The sequence below is a fragment of the Neopsephotus bourkii genome, unplaced genomic scaffold (genome assembly GCF_033783945.1).
Source record: "Neopsephotus bourkii isolate Nb327-2 ecotype Australia unplaced genomic scaffold, CSIRO-AGI_Nbou_v1 NB_1765, whole genome shotgun sequence".
NCBI classification, from domain to species: domain Eukaryota; kingdom Metazoa; phylum Chordata; class Aves; order Psittaciformes; family Psittacidae; genus Neopsephotus; species Neopsephotus bourkii.
Genome location: NW_026902239.1, coordinates 4,152,899 through 4,172,305, shown reverse-complemented (window position 1 = coordinate 4,172,305; position 19,407 = coordinate 4,152,899).

Below are 19,407 nucleotides of genomic sequence, written 5' to 3'. Positions count from 1 at the left end.
GTTTTTTTATTTCCCTACTCTTGTTCTTGGAAATGTCTCCACTGATTGGCTTAAAGCCTGAGGAAGGCTTAAGCCTGGATTCTAAACTGGAAACCTTGTCACAAGTGCCTAAAGTCTGTCAGTGTTATAAACAGTGAAACTGGTCCCTCAATTTCAGTGCCTCCCTTGGCGTTTTCTTTTCTTGATGAAAAAGAGTAATGCCATTTGTATATCTTTACTTCCTGACAGAGTTCCTCACTGTCCATACGCTTTGCTGTCACCTCTGACTGCCCCTACCACCTATGGCGGTGGAGCTTTCTTTCCATGTAATTTGGTCCTTTTCCTCAACTGCATTCTTTTTTCTAAAATAAGGCATATATATATGTGTATATATATATATATATAAAATATCAGTGATGGAAGGATCTAATTTTAGCAGGAGTGTTTCTGTTATTTACATCACAGGAAATCTGCATTAGCCCTTAACTGTGTAGCTTTACTCCAGATTGATTGTACAAGAGAGCAGTTAGGAGCTGATTTTAGCTGCTATCCAAAGTGGCTAAAAGGCTGAATTGGTTGAATAATCTTTGCTGTATTATAAAACAGTAGCTCAAGAAATGAGTTTATTTATACAATTGGAAAATCAGGAGACCATTTAAAATATGTACCAGTTAACTTTGCAAAAAAACCCAAACAAAAACACCAAAACAACAAAAAAGCCCTCACAACCTAGTCCTTGGTACATTGATTTATACTCCTTTTTAGCTGTTGGGGCTATCCATTGTCAAACAAATGTGGGAAAGAGATTATGATCTTTCCTGGTAAGAAGCTGCGTGACACATGTTAAGGAGCAGCTTACTTCTCCAAGGAACTTGCTGTCTGGCTTGGGATGTTTCTTGGCTTCTTCACCTGACCTCCTTGACCTAGAAGCCCAGCAGAAGGGAGGAGATTAATGTGCTTGACAGGGCTGTTCGTGGTTGTTAACCAGCTCAAATGCATCATCTGGAATTGCAAGGGTCCTTTCATTTTTTTCTTTCCCTGGAACTGGATCATGAGAGATGCAGTAGGAATCAAGTCATAGCTCTGCTTTTCAGCAAACTCCCTCTCATTCTGAGTATTGCTCATGTTTCTGAGAAATATGTTTATTTTATGGAACAGTGCACATGCATGCATGTGTACAGGAATACAGACATCTTTTGACTTCATCACTGTCTGTAAAATCCCATGCTCCTTCCTCAGTCTCAGTTCCTGTTGGCTTCCATTGGAGATTTGCCTGAGTGAGGCATGCAGTGTCTAGCCTCATGTTTATGCCAGATGACAGTGATATATTGACTACACTTGGGTGGTGTCTATTATTGGGTGTGTTAATAGGCAGAGAGTGAGGTAGATGGACTGCATAGATATTACAACCGATCATGTTTATTTTCCACAAGCAATAGACCCCCCCCGTTTGGACAAAATAGAATCTGAGTTTAGACTAGGACATCAGGCTGCTGATGCATCCTCCCCTGAATCTGTATCTGCTATCAGTGAAGACAAAAAACATTTTAAAGACTTTTCTTCCCATCAGTAAATAGAGAGATGGCCTCGGAAAATGAGAGCCTACGTTTTATTCTATAAACAGTTTAGCTCAGGAGTGTAAATAGAAGACTTGGAAGGAACTGGAAAGCTCAGATATGTGGCCATGATACAATCCAGCCTTGCAAAATGGATCATTCTATGGAAATATTTAAGTGGTTGTAATTAAACACACAGGGAGGCAGCCCTGGGCAATTTTTAGATTATACACAGGAAAGAGAAAGCGATACTGTTCCTCAGAAAACATTTCAGGAAATTTTTGGGATTTTTTTGCACTAATTTGATGGGGCAATAGCAGCTTAGTGTTCTTCAGTGGAACTTGAAGAAAAAGTGCTTGAAAATATTAAAAGATGCTCTCATTTATATTTTGAAACCCAAGTGTAGAACTGAGGAAGGTGTTGTGTTTTCTGCTCACTATAGGAACAGACTTGTGTGCCTTGTGTATCCTGAACACCAGCTACCTTGCACTCATGAGTAAGAGTTTTTGCGGTTTAACCAATTGATTTAGGGTCAGATTGGGATGCTTTTGTTCTGCATGTTTTGTTCCGAATGTTCCAAAGGTTTATGCCTTTCCTGTTTGCAACTTGTTTTGCCTACCCCTCAGTCGTGTGTTGTTGAATCTATTTCGCCATCTGGGTGAAAACTCAAGTGCAGGCTTCTAGGTTTTCCTCATGCAAGCAAGAGACAATGTTCTTACCATTCAGCTCAGCAGAAGATTGATGCTAAAGTGTGTATTTTGCTAGATCCTGGTATGTTTTACTTTGCTGACAGGTGCCTCTGATACTGTTGACGTCTATGGGAAGACTGCCTGACTGCTAGCTTTGCTCCCCTCTGTGCTGTTATTTGAAAAATCGTAACAAGAAAATATCCACAGAGCTCATTCAGTTGTGATTCTTCCTTTCTGATTGTAAAAATCAGTCACATTTTGAAAATGAAAGGAATACATAGTTAGGCAACAATAAGTTAATAGCATTTTTTCCTTCTTTGATATGTGACTCTGTCAGAGCTTTCAAAGGGAAAGCTGAGGAGAGCAAAATAAAATTGCTTTAGGTGTTACTAAAGAGAGTTTTGAGTGATGACTCATGTTCCTTCCAAGTTTATAGGTTATTCCTCAGCTACTAGTTTCAGTGTAACAATGGTTATTCATCTTCCCCAGAAAGTACCTCTTGTGAAAGAGATCCTACATCATCTTGTTTCCTAAGATACTTTTGTTATTTACTATAAAGGATTATATAAAAGTTCATGGTTTGCAAGGTATGCAAAATAGCACAGTTATTGTCAGTTGTAAGCTGAAACAAAAGGATCCAATGTTTGTATTTCACTAAAAACTTGGCAAGAGGTCAACAGATCTCATTTAAACAGTGGTCTTCTCCAGAACTTTGGAAAAATAAACATCTCGGAAAGTCCCTCTATTGCTCACAGGGAACTGGAACACCTTAAAATTCTTGTTGCTCTTCCTTTGCTCTTTATAGATTGACTGACTGTAAACTTAAGCTCATAAGTAAAACAAATCATCAATCAAAAATTATTCTTATACACAGTTGTAATTAGAAATACACCTTTGCAGAGCACTCCCTAAAGCACAAGCTCAGGATGAATGAGATTAGTGCATATTCTAAACCCTGAAGATTGTTATCTGTGGTTCTTTTGCAAACGCTTTGCCTCTTGCCTCTTACAAGCTGTTGCTAGTAAATGCAAACTTGACCAAGGAAGAAATTCTGATGTTCAAGATCCAGCGTGTGTGTGAATGCTTTGAATATAGGCTCCCTTCAGTGAAAAGGGTGAAAATGGAGATGCGCTTCCTTGTCCACTCTGTCTCCTTCCACAGAAGCCAGAGTGGCAGCGCTGTCTGTGTCAGATGAGACCGTCCCATGTGTAGCTGACCCCGATGTTTCCCGTCATGGCTGAATTGAAGCAAATCTTCCTCAGGACACTCTCTTGACTATTTCAGTCAAGTACAGAGATAGTACAGTACAGAGAGAGTCAGTACAAAGATAGCTAGTACAGAGATAGTTACACATGCATTCTGTTCTGGATTTTATCAACAAGGAAATTCCAAAGTAAAAGGTTTTCTCCCAGTCAAATGCCTCAGACTACTGAATCTACCATGCTGTCAATGATCCCCATAAAAATAAGCTTCTTGTTGTAAGCACTAACAGACCAAGAAAGCATGGTAAACTTTCCAGCAACCACACTTGCTAACACCTTTACCAGAGTTGTTGCCTCTCTCTAATTCAACTAAGAAGACTGATTTTGATTCACTGTTGTATTACATCATGTGTTATATGTAGGAGGATAAGGCATATGATCTTGATTGGACTCCACCTGCTGATATTGCCAAACCCAGTAAAGTTAAACCACTGCAATAAGGGAAGTGAAAATCAGCCTTCTGCCCTCCAAAGTAGCAGCTGCAGAGCTATTTTGAACAGTGTATTTACAAATCCTGATTTGCATAGTCTAGACAGCAGGCCCAAGCACTGACCACAGCCAAGAGCACTCCTGTTTTGTAAAACCAAATCCAAGGTGAGTGCACTGGGATGGAAAAATCTAACCTAGACAGAGAAGTCATAATCATAACAGCATTACCCCCAACTGGGCTTGACCCAGGACACTCACTGAAGCACAAAGAGCTCTGAGAAACGTCTGAGCCCAACAGTGTGCAATATGAAGCATGGTTCTGAGTTAAGATACTCTGCCAGTGGAAGTCAGTTAATGCATTCTCAAGAGGAAAACAACTGACATCCTTCCTGAAGAGACTAAATTTATCCTGTTAGCAGAAAACAATCCCCAGAATATCAGTTCTCACCCAAGGTGTAAGTGGGATTGAGAGAAGCTTGAATGAATTGACCATGAAATGTATATCACTCTGCTGACTCTTGGGGAGGGATAGTAGGGGAAACTAATGATTCAGTAAGACATATAGGGCTCACTGAGCTGGTGGAGCTATTTTCTTTCACTCCCTTCTCTTCATTAATTTATTGGATAGTTAAGCAACACAGTAAGATGCAATCCTGCCGTACAAAGGAGCAAGGGTCAAGCATGTCTCCCAGGATGACTCTTATCAACCTCCAGAAAACCAGGATCATGTTATGGTAAAGAACGTGCCAATCATGCAAATCAGACTTCTTAGCTTTTTTGTCTGACACATTTGTAGCCTTAAGATACAGCCTTGTAGAACAGAAATGCATCTAGAAAACACCTGAAACAGGAGGTAAAGGTATTCCTTTCTGTGTCCTCAGAATACAACCTGCCCTTCATGTTATGGCACCTGGCCTAGAAACTGCAGGTAGGTGTCTTAGCTATATCCCCTGCTGCTATTCATATGATTTCTGGCCTGAAAAGAAGAATGATGCAGTATCAGCTGGGTTTAGGTCAGACATCTGTATCTGTGGGCTTACTCTAAGTTTACAAATAATTTTTGAGCAGCTGAAGGTTTTTTAAGGCTGGAGGGATTTTTTTGGGTGCTACCACATTTAGATGGATAATGTGCCTAAGCTTTAAAAAGCCTGATTTTCAGTCACCTGTTCAAGTGTTCATATTTTGACAGCACCACCTTTTTTTAGGTATCTTCCTCAAATGGAGGCCTCCAATTCACTTTGGGAGATCTTGTTGTGATTTTGCCCTGCTCAAGTGGCTAGGAAACTACAGATAATTATTAATGTAGGTACCCAGAGTCAGTCGTGTCTTAAGTATTAGAGAAGCCTAAATCTGGGTAACTTACATTGTCAGGGCTCATCATCACACATACAATAAGACTGGAGCCACCACACACAGAACACATTCACTATAGACATGTATATTGAATGATCATCACACAGGTAGGCATGGCACATCCAAGTTGTACTTACAGTGTGCTTGCTGTGGGGATCGCCTTTCAGACCATGGCCTGGTTAACCCATTAATTCAGGACATTAACTACAGCTGGAGGATGTAAAAGACAAGTAACAGCATGTTTTATGCTGGTTCCTGCAAAGTGTGATACAAAGCTGAGTACCCTGATGGCTACTTTTGTTGCAGTGTACACTTTCTGAGGTTACTGTCTAAGTCCAGCCTGCGTTTGCTGTGACTGGAGGTAATACAAGGCTAGGGCATTTAAAGTAACTGGATGAGTGCTAATTGGCTTGGGAGTTTTAAAAAAGAATTCCTTGGATTTTTCTTTCATGTGGTTTTTTCTTTGGCATCAAACTGTCCAACTGCAATAAGGCTTTGCCTGCAATATGCTGGTAATGCTTTGGATCCAGTTTAAGGAGGCGAGTTGCCATCTTTCATCTGATGAAATCCCTCATGAAGCCTGCAGCTGGATGTCTCAGGACAGTCACACCCATCACTGAATTTCTTGGGAACAGAACATGATACACTACTTCTTGAAGAAAGCTAGCTCCTAATTTGCGAAGATATTGGCAATGATCATAGACATTATACTGTGGACAAACAAGGCAATTTGAATAAATTAATAGATTAATTAATGAACTGTATTCTAGTGCAACCTCATGCAATGATTGGTACTATGATGCATGTAAATCCCTTGAAACCCATGGAAGTGGAGCCTTATCTTAAAGCTCACAGAAGCAGCAACACAGCGAATGTATGCATATGGAGAAGTTCAACATTGCAAGAGTTTAATGGTGTTGCTGGTCAGAAATTAGACATATGAATCACAGCCTAGTTTTTCAGAGGCTAGAGGATGAGTTTGAATTTACAGTAGTAACAGCAAATATCCTAAACAGGAATTTTGCTTCCGCTGTAACTGTTCAGAAAGTGAGCAAATCACATGACTTCTGAATGAAGTTTCTGCTGATGTTATCTTCCCTGTTTAACCCCAGTACTAGACTGTTAACCTTTGTAATCAAGGTTTTACAGGTATACAAGTATTTTTCTGCTGTACGAAATTGAAACAAGAAATAGACAGCCTATGAAGAAGCATAATGGTATAATTTTAAAAGCATTAGCTGTAACTCAGACTGCTGACTTCTGAAGGAAACAAGCACTATTGCTACTTGATTTCCATGCAGTGATAAAGAAATTGATATGAACACAAAAATGCTTGCTAGCATGAATACATGAGTCATTGTAAATTCTATTAAACCTGGGTTTTTTTAATGTCAACAATTCACTCTCTCAGAAACTGCAACTTACTCATTATATTTATCAACATCGATGTCATATCAAACACATTTTATATGCATTTTATCTTTAGAAAATTTATATTTGCTACAAAAATTTTGAAGAGTTTAAAGATAAAAATTATCTTGTGTTTGCTTACTATACCAGCTCTAATTAGAAAATGAATAGGGGAATATCTGTATTCATTGCCCTAGACCAGTGTTATTTAGGAAAGTTGTACTCGAAAGCATCAGCTTACTTTTACAGTGAAAACCTGTCAAAGAGGAAATACACAGTCAAAGTTGAAGTTGCAACTCTGAGTAAGATTAGCCTCAAAATTAATGGCCAATTAGCCAGCTGATGAGGATGTGCAAGCCCTTTGCATGCCTCAGTAGTGTCCTGCCAAGCAGATAGCAACATCAGCCTCACCAAAAAGCAAGAATTACCTAAATGTGTAGAATGGAGCTGTGGTCTAAGTCGGTTTCTCTTCTTTGCTGTTATGATGTAAAGAACTATACTTTCCTTTGTTTTTCATTTTTGCCTTTCCAAAAGGATCCTTTGGTTTGTGACTAATAAGCCTCCTGCTCTTAAGATGCCACTTTGAGAATTATTCCCTATTTCTGGTGGAGGTGTTGAAAGCTCGAGGCTGTTTTTGAGTTCACATCTGCCTAACTGTGTGCACTTGACTTTATAACAAAGTGGTTTTTTTCCTGTTATCCACTCTGGTACCAGACAGTATTTCTAAGCTTCTGCAGGTTTTTGGTACTCCATTCATGTGGAGGTCATTCACATGCTCTTTGTTAGTGAAAAAGCTTGCAATAACCCATGAACTGGTGCTGAAACTTCTCCTGATGATCCCTCAATTATGCTGTTTTATCAAGTACTTTCATCCCATATCCCCACAATATTTATTTAACTGAAAGTGAAAATACAGTTAAAATTTTTTTAGGAAGGACTCCATCATTTGTTTTTTACTTTAGGAGACTCAGTCCATGAAGTTTCCTCCACATCTACTTTCTTTCTGGGATGGAATCACTTTTTCAGCCAAAAGGAGTCTTAAAGTAAAGGTTAGAGTCTCCGAACTTGCTTAGATACATATGTCTTCTCAGAATGGGCTTCAAGTATATAAGGTTTATTTCTCTATCAGTATACTTGCTTCTTTCCCTCTTTTTCTGAAATGTCCAAATGAACTAAAAAATTTACCCAAGTAGCAACTGGATTTTTTCTCACACTATCTACTGTGCCTTTTTACTGCAATGTTGTAACTTTTGTGACGGCCAACAAACCTGTACTGCGTGTTTGAACTGAAGGCACACCGAGATACTTGCATCCCTACTGATGGGGTCCTTGGGGACTCACTTTGGAATTAAACTAATTTTCAATATGGAATCATTTTATTGTGTGGGTGCATCTGCACATAAACTTTACATTGGGTTCTGAGCAGCATATAAAGGCTTGCAAGAGATAAATTAGACTAAGTAAATAAAGCACTCATCATTAATCAGGGTACTAAACAAGCATGAGCGCTAGAGAATGAACACAGCTGCCACTTCATTTATCTTGCTGTCAGGATGTAACTCTCCTACAGAGAGAACTTCAGAAGTGCTGGTTTGGGGTCTTTTGTGTCTCTCAGCTTGCAGAGAATATGTATGCTCATGTACAATAAATACATATCTATGTTACATGCATATATGTTATTATATATACTACACAAGTATACCACAAATAAGCCATTTTTTGTACTGGTGTGTGTATACTGATGTATATGTTCTCAATAGCCCTAAACTCTAGTTTGAGCTAAAATGTGAGAGATATGCTTGTTTATTTAAAAGGAAAAATATTTACTACTTATTTCTGTTCACACTGGGTATTCTGATTCAATAACAGAAATCTTGGCCTCAGTCTTACTGTAGAGTTATCTTCTGTGATAACTTTCTTGAGCTCTCCCCTCATGAAGACGTGATGTACGTGTAGCTGATATGGTAAATCAGAAAGTCTTAGCTTTCATTTCAGAAGGAATGTGATGCTGGGAGGTAATAAAACCTATTTTCCCATTTGCTTTGGCAGAAAAAAAACCAGATAAGTAAAGTACAATTTACTGAACGTCTCCAAGTGTTATTTTTATAGTAACTTCTCTATGCCAAAGGATATTTTGAAGGCATGCTCAGTATGTGACAAGCCATACCAGTGGCTTGTCAGCTACCAAGTTTATAAAGCAGCAGACTCCAGTGGCTGGTCTTCCTTAGTCTGACCTTTTGCATGAAAGCAATAAATCAGCTAGCCTTCCATGTCTCTTGTATTGTCCCAAGCTCTTAGAAAAAGGATGGTTGAATAGGAAGAATTAGTGCTGCTGCATAAAATTCAGCATAATGGATAGATCATTAACCTTTTAAGTCTGGTATCCTGGCTTCTGCACTGCCCTACCATGGCTGCTTCAAGTAAGCAAAACTATCCGTACTTAGCAGGGATGGTTTGTGCAGGGAAGGGTAAAATTTTCCTGGACTGGAGCCATGAGAACAGGTTTTGTGCAAGGCCAGGTGGCACTGCAGCCACAGTGGGACAGCAGTGTAAAGTACATCAGCCTGAGGAACACGAACATGGACAAGACACGTATACAACCTCAGAACAGTGGCTATGCACTCATTGTGCTATCCCATGGTGGCATCTAGACCTCTATCTGAGGTATGTGAGATACCTATAGCAATGCGCCTATGGCAATATTGAGCTCTGCATGGGCTGCCCTACTTACGTGGTTAGCTTCTGGGGGCATTTTCAAGACCACCCTCCTAACAGCATCCAAACTAGCTAGTCTGAAGTCATCATATGAGTGCACACCTAAACACTGATGCAGGATGTGCACTCATTTTGACTGCCATGTTGTATTCAGTCTTTAGTGTATTTGAACAAGGATGTGTGCTTCATATGTGTGATTTGCTGTACCTCAGCCACAAACTTGCACAAGAAAAATACATCACCACCTAAGAGGACAGTAGTATTAATATGCAACACTCTGGTAGCTGATAATATTAGATACCCTGTTTACCACGCCTTTGTGTATTCAGGACATCTGCAAGAACATGTATAGGGAGACCTATATTTTATAGGGAGACTTGAAGTCTCCTTTACAGCGGCATCCAGAGACCTCAGCACTTAAAATGTACTTGCTGTCCTGATTTAAGTAACTACATTCTGCCCCAGGTGTATGTTTACAGTGGACTCCTATTAAAATTGAAATTACATGCTGGAGTTAAATGAAACTTCTAGTCCCCTGTGTGATGTTTGGTCTGAAAAATGTTGCTCAAAGGTACAACTTCAATTCAATTGATTTGAACTTAACTCTTAGGATGTGTTTTAGTGCTTGAAAGAATATGCCAGGGGACTCAGCCTGACAGGGCTTCCTGCAAGAGAAAGCAGCTAGATGTCAACAAAGCTACTCGAGTGACAGTTAGATCAACCTCAAAAACTCCCATCAGCTAAACATGATCTTAATTTCTGGTAATTTTGATGAGTCCGCACTGAAAGCGTGTGTCCATAAGGTAGTTCATCTCTATAAAATCCTAGACTTTATGGTCCATGGGATTTAATTCATATCTTAGCAGCCTCTCACACTGATCATTACAATGCTTTGTGTGTTGTCTTGCCATCTGCCCACAGGGAGAAATTATAGTCCCATTGCATTAGACTGCTGGGACGATTTAAAACCCTAAGAAAACACCTGAGGAGTTTTCTGCTTGATTGATGCTGTGATGTTTCCTCAAATAGCAATAAAGGTTGAGAGTGTGTCAGTGTGGGCTGACTTTCACCTCACATTCACAGTCTCATGGAAATCTCATAATGATATTTTGTACTTCCTCCTTTCTCACTGTGCCTTTCTAACAAGCAGCAATGGTACAAGAAGCTGGAGTGACTGGCTGGCTTTAAAGGAGCTGAGAACAAACATAAACTTGTTTCTAGCTGTGGTGACACCTCTTTCCAGCAAATCACATGTCAAAGTGGGGTATTTACCAGAAGACCAAAGGTGGAAACTGACTGGACTGCTGAGAGTGCCTACTTCAGAGGTAATCAAGTATCCAGCGAGCTACCTGGCAGCCTGAATTGTGTGCATGTTCACAAAACTCTCTATAGAACCTCTGGGCATGTACTGGGGTACAGGTTTCTCTTTTAAAAATTATCTTATTCATGTCTAAGCCTGCCCTCTAGTGTTTAACTATTATTGCCTTTATATGGTCCCCTGAGGTTTGTTTTCATCAGGAGGTATACTGTCACTTGCCCATTGCCTGACATATCTCACCTCAAGAAAGCTTCTGTGCTAGGTACTATTTCTGGACTACATTCAAGACATGTCCGTCCTTGTCTGGTTTTGCTGTTGTGGAAAAGTTTTTACCAGTTTCACTAATAGATCTTTTAAATAGTAGCGAGCATCACAAGCATCTGAGTTTCACCAGTTATCTTCTGTCATTGGCATGTGTACTCATAGCGTAACAGGTTTCACCCATGGGAAATCAGATTTTCAGCTTCTACATTTGCTTTGCATACTGTTAATTTCAGCATATCGGGGAGGAGTTGGGGACCTAAGTTTGTCCAATAAAACTGAAAAACAGTTGGAGTGTAGGCCGCGCTGTATGGAGAAACTTCGTGAGGCTTCGAATTCACAGGTCACCCACTGAAACTTCCTCACATGGACGAGGTGTGTTGAGAAACCAGAAGACTGTCACATTGCGAGCCCTCGAGGTTTGCAGTCGGTCAGGAACGGGGATGTCGTCGCACTCCCCCTTCCGAGGAGATGCAGAAGTTCAAGAGGAAAACGAGGCACTTTGCCTCTTCAGGTACCTAAATGGCCAGATTTGAAATGCTCACGGCTTTCAAAGCAGGTTCTCAGTTTCAAGTGATACGATTTTCAAGCTAATACTTACACGTATCTGTATTGCAAATAGCAAGCTACTCTTATGTGGAGCAAGATGCTTTCTTCTGAAGACACATAATTTCCTGTCTGCATCCTGAAGAGGATTGCTAGTCATCATATGGCTTGTGTAAGCTTTGATCTAAACAAATCTGCCCTTTTGCCAGGGCTCCATGGGGCAGGGAGATAAATAATGAACACATTGCAACATTCAGCATTGCAGTATTCAGCACTGTAATATTTGATTTCTAGGCATCATGCTTAGCACAGTGCACAGTATCAGGTGAAGTGCGTGACTTGCTGGGGAGGAGCCCCACTGCTGTTACCATCTCTTTCATATTGCCATACTCCCACTCTGAAATCTTTCTGTGTCTTTCCTCCCTTGTTATAACCTGGCCTGTTAGTACTCCCTGAATGCTGCTTTCTTGCCCTTCTCTTGTCTTCCTGACATGCTGAAGAACCTGGATGGAGCCTGAAGCTGTCCCTGCAGCGAACTGCTGAGAGGGAAAGGCAGCAGTGGCTTCAAGTCATTTGGTACTTGTTCTGACATTATTTATTCTGACAATTGACATTTATGTCAGGACAGAAAGGCAGTGTTGGGGATGTGAAACAACTTTGTCAGGTGCCAGCAGCCACACAAAAATTATTGCTTTTACTATAGGTAATAATACCGCATGTGGTTCACCTCCAGAAAACATTTCCTCCACTGGCAGAACGGGCATTGCCTGCTCATTTCTGTAGACTGCAGGTTTCTTACCAAAGGAGTCACAGCTCTTCTGCAGCCTTCTGCTCCTTTGTGTGTGAGGAGCTAAGTACTGTGCAAGGCAACAGTGAATAGCAAAACTAAATTCATATCAATATAAGGTGCAGCAGAGTCAAAACTGCTATTTCATGCAATTCCCTTCATACATTATAGGGCCATTAATATGAATCTGGTTTTATTTACAACAGAGGTTAAAAAGTCAGGACATAGCAGTGTTTAAAACACCTGAAGCTGTATGTTGAGGATCCACATTTTTGCTGGCCTTAGAAGTAAACGAGTGGCATTTTCTGGTGAAGAAGAGAACAGACTGTTTTTTGTTTAGTGAAAACATCTTGCTGCTTTTCTAGTGTTTTCTTCCTAGTAGCAAAAGAAGGGATCCATCTTTAGTCATTGTAGGATGGACAAAGAGAAGGGAACATCATGCTGCCAAGACAGCCGTTCTGTAGCTTCCCGCATCTTCTGAAATGCTGCCAGAATGGTAATTTCTCCTTAAAACGACTTGGCACCTATGATTCAGGCTGACCTGTTGACTGTGATATGAACTCCATCATTATATTTATTGCAAAGGAATACTTACGTTCAATTTTGGCATTCATGTATTAGTTTGGTAATTGTTTTTGAATGATAGCCGGTGTCACAACAGTCTCGTATTTAAGGTCCTCAGAGAAAATAAGGTCCAGCTCCCTGCACTGCCTATAATCTTTCTAAGTAATCTTAGCAAATCACCCAGTTCAAAGGTGATTGAATGCCTGTATATCATTATAGACACCTCTGCAGATCGTTATAGACCAGATTAGAGCTCTTCCCAATTTCATGTGGATACTGCAAAGATAAATACATTAAAGTTTTTAAGACACTCTCAAACTAGGGGTTTTTAGATGACTAATTCCCACTGGAATAGTTTGGACTAATTTGGAGTTAATAGGCTCTGAATACTTTGTTCTTCACAGGAACATGTTTCCATTTACCCTAGGAAACATGAGCTTTGCCAGCTGGCTTGCTGTGTTAGATAACTGTGGTCTTCGTGGAGCTCCATGCTTCAGACTTTTATCATAGCCCTAAAATAAGGTGCACCAACTAATCCTGAGGAAGTCTTCCAGCTTGTGCAGCTGATGGTGTGGTGAAACTGTGGTTGGTGAACCTCAGTTCACATCACTTTTTAAAGAAAACATTAAAAAAAATGGGAATGAAAAAAACCTTTCCACAGCTGTTCTCTGGATAGGATGGGTTGTAGCTCTCTGGCGCTAGTTCTTGTCACTCTGTAAGTCCATACAAGAGGGAAAATTAGTACCAGGCATCACTAGATGGAGCTGGCAATATTTTATTATGAAAGGCTTAGGGCATTTGCTGAGAAGACAAAGGAGGGGTTCCACTCAGTGACCAAATTACATAGGGAAAGAGGTACACAGTGACCATGCTCACAGCTATTTTATAGCTGTCTTTTCTGAAATGGCTGAAGTTCTTAAAACTGCAATTCTCTCTGCAGGCTGGGGATGTCCTGCCTGACTGCCTGTTACCTTGGCCAAGGGGACTTTCAGGCCAGATAGCTTATTCATTGCCACAATTCTGGGAATTACTTTGTCTGCATGCTCCATTTCCTCTGGTGGTGTTTTTTGTTAGTGGTTTTTTTTCCCCCCAAAGCATTAGCGATATGGGAAAGATTATTCATCTGAGTCACTATCATGGGATAATTTTTTTGTAAAACAAAGACCTTTCTGAATGGCTGAAAGCCTGGAGGTTGAAGGCCTCCAAAAGCACAGATGTAGCTTTGTGCTCACTCTCTCCCGAACTAGATGAAGCTCTTCACTATACTAAGATGTGGAAATGACTCAGTTGTTCCTTATTGGAAGCAATAGTTGGAAGCATTGGAAGGAGCCAGTGATGAGGTCTTGCTTGTATATTTTCTCAGATTACTTGTCCCTGTCCTCAATCTGGGACTGAGACTTCTCTCTGCTCCTCAACGGGAGAGGGGGGGATAGTAGCAGATAGTTACAAAGCGATCAAGGCATTGCATTACTACTGTCTTGCCACAATATGTCAGTATAATCCTATGTGTGATTCAGTCAGGCTGTTTTCTTTGTAGTTCCGATTTATTTAGAAAGGATTGCCTTGTAATTTGGGATTTTGCTGTTGTCCTTTGCAGCTTTGGTTTTTTCCATCTGTAGAGAAACACTGTATAGAAATGTATCCGTCTTTTCTGAGAAAATAAAAGCAGACCTGTTTCAGGAACAAAAAAACCTACTTGAATTTGTTGCACGCCTCAGAACCAGTTTACACTTCAGAAATATTGCTACTGATACAGTATAAATATTAGTATTGATACACTACATTCATTAATACAAACAGCTGATTTCTGTATTCTGTGGTACCTGCTTGCAGGTTGCCAGCCAGGTGACATGGGGGTAGTATCTTCCACTCCATTCTTTTGGCCCACTGGTTGCTCAAGTTTTGAAACACATTAGAAAATAATTTCATTGGCAGTGACATTTGGATTGTAAACACTAAACAGATCATGATTAATCATGATTGTTTATAGAGGTACACCCTGTTTTGCACTATTCAGCAGATAAAATGAAATGCAGAGTGGGTAGTTAATACTCAGTTTGCTACATGGAAATCTCAGTAAGCTGTCTGAACCCCCATGATTATATAGCAGAAGTTTCCTGGGCATTGTTTCTGTTGTTTTATTCTTTTCTACCCAGTGCAGCAAGGAAATGTGAAATTTGCAGGAAATTTGTGAAAGTTTGTGAAATTTGTGACATTTTGTGAAATTTGCAGGAGCGCCTGCTGCAGGGAAGAGGCCTGGCCAAAGGCTGGGGAGATTATTTGGTTTTATGTCAATGTGATACTGATACATCAGTATCTGTTACTGAAATCACAGGGGTGTAACTAATAAGAAGCAGAATGTGACCGGCACAGCCTCAACTTCTGATGTGACTATCCCTCTTAGGACTGAAGGCTGTGTACAGCAGCATCTTTCTTACCTTTTGCCTTGGACCATAGGTGTATGCTGTGTTTCGGGAGGGTTATTGAATTATTCAGCTTTCAGAAAAATAACACTGATTGGAGTACAAGTTCTGACTGGATGTATTGGATAAAAATTGATCACAGCTGTCAAGGAAAATTTCCATTCCTGTCCTACTCTAGGAAATTTAGACATTGCACTGGAAATCTTACAGCATGGAAAATGAAGGACACAGATTTTTCGTCACAGAGGAAAGAAAGTTATTTTGGGTTTGTTTTTTTTCCTTGAAACCCATCATGTTATGAAAGATATTTTGATAAGTGTGGGTTTTTTTTTTCTCTGTAAAATTCCAGTTTTTCATTAGAAATATTTGTCTGAAAGTGTTTTCATGGATCCTATTCACATGTAGTGCTGGGGCTTATGGCAAATCTACTGAAGCTCTCTGCTTTTCAGTTTGCCCTCCCTGTTTGGCTCATTTCGTCACCTTATCTCATAGTATGACTGGCTACCACTGGACATTGAGTGGTCATATATCTGGCCACAGTTCACAAGGTGTTGAGATCACAGATACACAGTTCTTTCCTTTAGTCATGTTGATGGCCTATATCTAAAATATTACTTTTCCTGCTTTATCTGGAAGTAGCAGGATAGTTTTTGTTGTAATGATCAGTCACAGTACAATGAACAACATAATGTTCCTTTAGATGGTTGCTGGTAATATGAGCTGGTGCTTTCAGCTGTCTTTAATATACAGCATGTACAAAACATAAGGAAAAAATTCTTTCCCAGACTAAGCCATTTTGGCCAGTTTTACTCCAGTGCATCACAGGTACTGTGTTTGCCCACATTAAAGGACAGCTCTTACTTGATTGCGGCTCTACTTCATTTTTTGAGGTGGTAGCACAGCTTGCAAAGCAAGGAGGCACATGCCTAGAATGTATACAAAAACAGATCTGCCTGTGTCTCCCAGTTGGATTTCTTGTTTTGGAGAATTCTCCTCAGCTCTTCCTACTGCTTCTGCTTGACCCCAGCCTCTTCTGTTTCAAAACTTGAGGACAGAAAGTACGTTGCACTTTATGTCATTGTTTTTAGATAGATGTCTATCTAGATGCAATGACATAGAAATCTATCTTTTTGTGGTAAACAACTTCGAAGAGCAAATTGGCAGGAAATGGTGGCCTTGTACATTCAGGGATGGCCTTATCTCTAAATTGGAGAGACATCAATTTGATAGGTGGACTGCTCAGTGGATAAAGAACTGGCTGGATGGGCATATGCAAAGAGCTGTGGTCAACGGCTCAACGTCCAGCTAGAGACCAGTAACAAGTGGTGTCCCTCAGGGGTTGGTGTTGAGACCAGTCTTGTTCAACATCTTTGTTGGTCAACACGGACAGTGGGATTGAGTGCGCCCTCAGCAATTTTGCTGATGACACCAAGATGTGTGGTTTGGTTGATACGCTGGAGGGAAGGAATGCCATCCAGAGGGACCTTGACACGCTTGTGAGGTGGGCTGATGCCAACCTCATGAAGTTTAACCATGCTAAGTGCAAGGTCCTACACCTGGGTCGGAGCAATCCCAGGCACAGCTACAGGTTGGGCAGAGAAGAGATTCAGAGCAGCCCAGCGGAGAAGGACTTGGGGGTGTTGGTTGATGAGAAACTGAACATGAGCTGGCTTCAGTGTGCACTCACAGCCCAGAAAGCCAACTGTATCCTGGGCTGCATCAAAAGGAGCGTGACCAGCAGGTCGAAGGAGGTGATCCTGCCCCTCTACTCTGCTCTTGTGAGACCTCACTTGGAGTATTGTGTGCAGTTCTGGTGTCCTCAACAGAAAAAGGACATGGATCTGTTGGAACAAGTCCAGAGGAGGGCCATGAGAATGATCAGGGGACTGGAGCACCTCCCACATGAAGATCGGCTGAGAAAGTTGGGGCTGTTCAGCCTGGAGAAGAGAAGGCTGCGTGGAGACCTCATAGCAGCCTTCCAGTATCTGAAGGGGGCCTATAAGGATGCTGGGGATGGACCGTTCATTAGGGACTGTAGTGATAGAACAAGGGGTAATGGGTTAAAACTTAAACAGGGGAAGTTTAGATCGGATATAAAGAAGAAGTTCTTTACTGTGAGGGTGGAAGGCCCCAGAATGGGTTGCCCAAGGAAGTTGTGAATGCTTCATGCCTGGTGGTGTTCAAGGCCGGGTTGGATAAAGGCATGGGTGATACAGTTTAGTGTGAGGTGTCCCTGCCCATGGCAGGGGGGGTTGGAACTTGATGATCTTAAGGTCCTTTCCAACCCTAACTGTTCTATGATTTTATGATTATGATACATCTTGTTGTGCAGCTGAAAGAATTCAACTTATTTAGTCTTCTTCTGTAGCTTTGGCATAATTTTTTGTGATATTTATTCGATTGGAGCATTATTTCAGCAGGTGAGAGAATCAGCTTCAAAAAGATATTCAGAATAAGTGTGCTATCAAGTCATACCAAACTGAGGTTGCTTTCAGTTTATATATATATATATATAATTTTTTTATAGAATTTTTTTTTCTCCCTTGGAAGCATTTTATAGAAGATCTGAAAGGAAGTTGCAAAGCAGACTGTAACTTTCATGATGATGAACACCGGTGTCATTTCTTTTCCTCCGCTTCTCTGGAGAAGTACCTTTGTTTTGCGTCCTTTGTGGCAAAGTAGCTCTCAGGACTTTGGATTCTGTTCTAGTCTTTCTTCTGTTTTACCAGACAGATTTTACACATTAGTATCTTTGATTTTTGTAGCAAAAATTGAAATCCATAGAAAACCCACAGACACTCCCACCTATTTAAAATTAATTCCCTGCAGTTTGGAATATTTGATAATGTCTGATAGGTCTGTGACAGAAGCTAATGTCAGTTCACAACAGCACCCCATCCCTCGGCCATGAGAGCAGTTCTTAGCTGAGATCAAGTCATACAAGTAAATAAACCTCAAGTCCACATCTGATTAGAGCAGATATATGGGAGATATGAACAGGACTGGCCAGATGCTAGACCATATGATAAACACCAAGGATCATGGCATCATATAAAACTGGACATTTATATGGTACAGCTGGCTATGCATAATCTTCTCCTAATTTATAAGGCTGGAGCATCTGGTCCATTGCTGTTGTTCTATCAGCTTTATCAGAGCCTTGTTCTCGAATTTCTGGTAGCTGAATACTGCTCTTTTGAGTGCCAGTGGAATGGGAAGTTAAAGCCATCTACAGTGGGAGATAAGCTCTTATGCCATCTGACAGATGAGAAAATGCTCAGCCACTGTCATGAAAGAAAGAAGGGAGGCCCTTGTGGGATGGGCTCCACTTCAAGCAAAAGTCAGAAACTGCAAACTCTAAAAGATATAATACCTATTTTTCATTGGCAAGACCCTCAGCTGGCCATATGGGACATGGAGTCTGGCCAGCTGAGGCAATTGCAACAGGCTGTGCCCATGACTGCAGATATCCCCTAGTGAGGTGGCAGGCGAGGTCTTACCAAATAGGTTGTACAAGCCCCACTTCTGTTACACTGCTTGGTCTTCCCCACTCTATGCAATAGCCCTAGAGGCCAGCATTTATTTCTATCTTTCCTGAATCAAACCCAAAACTGGCATTTGGCATTTTGTTAGAAAATGCCTTCTCTGTAAGTGACTGAAAAAACAAGAAAAGGGTGTTTACAGCTGGGTCTTGCAAACTTATGGCCAGAAGGAGTCAAGCCAGCACTGTAAAGGTGTCTTGCACTGAGTGATGTGCATGTGCACCAGCCACTATGAAGCTCTGTGCTAGCCCAGGAAGCTCTGGAGGGGTGGAACCACAGCAGATGGCCTCCTTGTGTCCACAGGAGGAAGGGGGAGGAGGACTGAAGCTCACTTTTCCAGGTATTTCCAAAATAACTTGCTTGCAGAAAAGCACTAGCTGTAGTTTAGAGAGCTCTTCCTCCATTCCACCCTCATGGACACTTAAGCAGCTGTGCAGCATACAGACTAACGCACAGAGAAGCTGTTTTTAAAAGCTAGAGCAGTACCAGGGCTATCTAGAAGCTGTAGGTGCAGACCACCCAGCTACAGTATATGCTACAACAAAGTAGTCTGTTCTCTGACTAGGGTGAGTA